This window comes from Apium graveolens, chromosome 3 (genome assembly GCF_009905375.1).
Source record: "Apium graveolens cultivar Ventura chromosome 3, ASM990537v1, whole genome shotgun sequence".
Lineage (NCBI taxonomy): Eukaryota > Viridiplantae > Streptophyta > Magnoliopsida > Apiales > Apiaceae > Apium > Apium graveolens.
In genome coordinates this window covers 116,035,394-116,040,372 of record NC_133649.1, presented here as the reverse complement: position 1 = coordinate 116,040,372, position 4,979 = coordinate 116,035,394, and the positions used below count along the sequence as shown (strand labels likewise).

Sequence of the window (4,979 nt, the reverse complement as noted above, 5' to 3'; positions counted from 1 at the left end):
ATTCTGTGTTTTGACTTTTTCGATCCGGATTACTGTTTTACCTGTACGGTTCCCGATACAAATTTTATGATACTATTTTCGTTTCGGTAAACCGATAAAACCAGTATTTCGAGAAACAGGATATTTTGATTAAACTATTATATTATCTTCTCGTAATTCGTGTAATAAAAGCGCTGAGACCAAGACTGTATTTACAAAAAGCCCGGTTTTGATAATTATCCAAAACCTGGTACCGAATTGGATCAGTTTTATTAATACTTAGCGATTAAGTATTCTATTTTTATATCTGATATGATCCAAAGGGGTACCATTATTCCGTAAATATAAATAGCCGTTACCATATTTTATTTAGTACAGATAAGCACAATTAAACAGTAAAATTATATAAAATCCAGAGAAAAACCCTAGAATTCATAGTGTTCTTCGTAATCAAACCAAGAATCGGAGGTGTTAGAGAACTCGAATTTTGGCGTATGAGTAACCAAAATGAAACTCAAGAACAGTATAATCAAGTTTCACAATCCTTATAACTGCAGAACTAACCGGTATTTTTCTATATTTTTATTTACTTTTGAATTAATTATAATTAAATAATTTTAATTTTAATTTTGATGTTATTTATGTGATTTGATGCTTGCATGTTGTAGAGAATTGAATCCTGATCATTTTGGTATGTCATAATAGTGATTTGGAGTTCAATAACATGTTCAAAAGTGGGCTTGATTCTCTGTAATTAAAATTACAGTTTATATTCGGTTTGAACATTCTTAATTAAAATTAGGCATTTGATCTAGGGGTTATTAGTGAAATTGATTGATACTAGTGTGTTGAGCTTGTAAAAAGGAATCGAATGGTGGTGGTTTGAAGTACAGACGATACTGGAGTTGGGCTGACCGGAGCAACGAAGAACTCGTCATCCGGCGAGTTTTCTTTGAGTTATTCCGGCCAACTCCAGGGTTATTTATTGGATTTTGTTAGATATATTTGTGATGTCATCTCTAATCTGTTGTGTTTAGTTTCAGAACTTAATATCAGGACTTACTGGAAATCAGAACTTACTGAAGTCAGAACTTATATCAGAACTTAAGGCCATCAGGATTTATATCAGGACTTAAGTGTGGATACTTCAGATAAGGAAAGCAGCTGATTTACAGGAAATGATCGTGACTAAAACAATAGAAGATATGCGTGAAGAGTTGGATAGTTAGAAGACTTGTAGAAGATAATATCTGATTGATATATTTTAGGAGACATAATTATATTCCATATCAATTAGAAGATATCTTGTAACTGTGTACTATATAAACACAGCTTAGGGTTTACACTATATGTGTTATCATTCACGAGAAAGATTATATATTGTAACCTAGCAGCTCTTAGTGATATTGTTCATCACTGAGAGAGAACAAATGTTCTATTGTAACAGAGTTTATTATATTGAATATACTTGATTACTGTTACATACTTGTGTTGATAAATCGATTTGATTGTATAAACACTATATTCAACCCCCTTCTACAATGTTGTGTGACCTAACAAGTGGTATCAGAGCCTCTCTGTTGATATACAAACAGTGAGATCCAGTTTACAATCATGTCTGAAGAAACACAAACTCTACCAAAGCCCACCAAAACTCAAGATACTCAACACAATCAAACTCATAGTCGATATGAGAGTATTAGGGTTCCCATACTGAGAGAATCTGAGTATCCTATATGGAAGGTAAATATGGATATGTTTCTGGAAGCCACAGATCCAGAATATCTTGATAGAATTAATGATGGACCATATAAGCCTACCAAGCTTTCGGTTGCAGTTGCTGATCAACCAGCAAAGATGATACCAAAGGAGAAAAGTTAGTACATAACTGAAGACATCTCATTTATTTCTAAGGATGCAAGGGTAAGGCATCTGCTTCATAGTGCAATTGACAATATCATGTCGAACAGAGTAATTGGATGCAAGACTGCAAAGGAGATATGGATGCTTTGGAGACAAGATGCCAGGGAACTGATGCAATCAAAAAGAACAGGAAGACTATACTCACACAAGAGTATGAGCACTTTGACTCAAAAGCTGATGAGTCATTATTATATGATAGTTTGCCAAACTTTTGAATGACCTGTCAATGGTGGACAAGGAATATGATCTTGAAGATTCAAATCTAAAATTCCTTTTAGCTCTTCCTGAAAATTGGGATTTGAAGTCTACTACCATAAGAGATAATTATGACCTTGCTGAAACTACACTTGATGAAATTTATGGTATGCTCAAGACTCATGAACTTTAGATGGATCAAAGGAGCAAAAGGCATGGAAGAAAGTCAAAGATAGCTGCTCTTAAAGCTGAGGAGGAATCTCCTAAAGTGGTTGTCTCAAAGAGGGGCAAAGCAAAAGCTCTTGTAAGAACCTTGATTTTTGTAATATTTTAAAACTTCTGTGAATAGTAACTTGAGCTAATTAAGTAATACGTATGGGGATCATCATTAAATGAATAGTGGAATTTTGAGAATCTGAGATCATATTCTTGTTTATCGAGGAAAATAAGTGAATGTAAAAGCCGACAGAATTCGAAGATTCACAATTATACTACGTGTTTTCGTATCCGTAAAGAATGGCGTAGAACCGGGAATACTACGTGAAATAAATAAGATATCAAGGTATTTCTATGATCAAGAGAAGGAATCGAATTGGTTATAGGATTATAAGCGATAAAAGAAATCGCTACGAAACAAGTCGTTATACGTGGAAACTATCGGAATGGAACGACGATTGCATTTACGATAAATAAACTAATGAGAAATTAAATCCCATGCAAGTTGGCCATGCATAACCAAGTCCTAACTAGTAGTTAGGAGTGTAACTAGATGATTAGAAGCTAACTAGAATAGTTAGTGGCATAGTGTTGAATAGTGATGGGAGACAAACAAGTACACAAGCCATACTTCTCCCTTTTCTCACTTCACCACACAATCAAACCAACCCATACCTTTACCAAATTATTTTCAAATCTGCTGCATACATCCCATATATTCATTATACACTCCCACACTTTAGCCACAAAAGAAAACAACCACTTTTTCCTCACTTAAAGCTCTCCCATTTTTCATTCCAGCAGTTCGGATTTTCTGAGCAAGGGAGAAAGAAAAATTCATAACTCAAAATATACTCATTCAAATATCATGAAATTTTTACCATAGCTTCTCTATATCATGGGTAAGCTTCGTACCAAATTTCAGCCTCAATTTAGTATTTTTCAATTTTATGAAAATGTTTGAATGAGGTGCTGAAAGGTAACTCCGAAATTCTAACTTGTTTCTTGGTTTTGTTTCTTAAGGATCTAGCCCTTCTAAGTGTTTTCTAAGAAAACCAAGCCTCAATAATCCTAGCACTAACCTTCCTAGTATCCAAGAAGGTATAACTTTCAACCCTTTAAGGTTTTATGGTTGGATTTAAGAGTTATGTTTGTTGTAGTGTTAAGATCCAAAGGATTGTGTTTGTTTGAGTTTGTATTGATTATGTTCTTGCTAAAGACTTGAGATGTTGAGTTGTAATCCATGTATGTGGTACTAAATAGAGCATATAAGGTTCATGTGGGTGGATCTTGAGAAGTACTTGTGTTTATGATGGTTATAGGTAGTGATTGTGTTAAGATCAAGTAGTAGAAATTGAGTTTGGGCATTCTTGCACTTGATCTGTTTTCTGCAAGACATTCGGTCATGAAAATGGTTAAAATTTGAAAACCACTGGCCATGACTAGATAGATATTGTTTTATAGTTTCTATACATGTGTAGATCATTATGAGGAGATTTACGGTTTAGGAGTTATGGTCGTTTTAGTGTAAAACATTTCTGCGATTAGCCAACTGCACTTAAGTCTACTTGCATGGTGATTTTGAAGGACTTAAAATAATTTTGAGATTCTGGAAAAATTATGAAAAATGGATATGACAGTAGAGAAGACTGTACAAAAATAATCTTGGGAAAATATTAATTTTTCGATTTTATAAAAATATTTTGGTAAAGCGAGCGCAAGCGAGAAACGCATAAAAAACCTAGTTTTGACGAACATTTTCTCACGTTCGAGCTTAAAACTCGAAATGGACTTTCTAAAGCGAACGATCGATTTCAAAACCCGACCATGTTATAAAGTGAGAATATAAGTGTTGAGAATGTGACGATCGGAGATTCGTTATACTTGAGTAGTTGCGAAAGTTGCTTAATAAAAGCGAGACGTTAATCGCGTACTAACTTAGACCGTTGGTTTTTGTTTATAGATCGCCAACCAAACACCAGAGACCATACCACTTCGATTACTCGAGGCAAGTTTTCGAAACCCTATCTCATACTATCCATGCAATATATATACCTTGCTGAGCTTTAATGCTCACCCTTGCTTTTATATATCATATCACAACAGACTACCAGCATGGATCAGACCAGGACTGCTGTCCGTAGGCGGGTAAGGAACGCTCGTGAGTTCCGTAGGCTTTTTGTGCGCCAGCCCCGTCAGGTAGATAAGTGGAAATGATTTATTTGATAATGTTTCCAAGAATATAACCTGTGTGTATGTGAGTTTGAATAAAAGGTCGAGTAATATTGTGAAAAGAGAATTATTTAATTAATAAGTGATCATAACGACCCGAATTCACGACCTTGGATTTGGGGGTGTTACAGAAATGGTATCAGAGCCAAAGGTTATAAATTTTGGAAGCAGTAAGAGTAAAATGGGTAGACTGAGGATCTAAAAGTTAACAAGAACTCTCATCGAGTTCGTAGTCGGATTACTATGGAGTAGTCGCGACGGTAGTACCCAAGGGGACCTTAGCCTTAAGAGTTGAGACATTGGTTGAGTTATTAACAGTCGATTGAAAAGCCAACATTAAGGGAAGAGAATGAGTTGTAGCACTCAGAGAAAAGATTGCTAAGAGTTATATGCGAAAGAGAGTCCATTGGTTGAGCCAATAGAGTTTGTTGATG

General features: G+C 34.9%; 1 long non-coding RNA gene across 1 annotated transcript; it reads left to right on the top strand.

The window, feature by feature from the left end:
- The first annotated feature begins 3,087 nt into the window (after positions 1-3,087).
- Positions 3,088-4,526, top strand: LOC141710863 (uncharacterized). The gene is made up of 4 exons (XR_012571100.1): positions 3,088-3,215; positions 3,337-3,414; positions 4,277-4,321; positions 4,420-4,526. It is a non-coding gene; the product is annotated as an uncharacterized LOC141710863 (long non-coding RNA).
- The last annotated feature ends 453 nt before the right edge of the window (positions 4,527-4,979 follow it).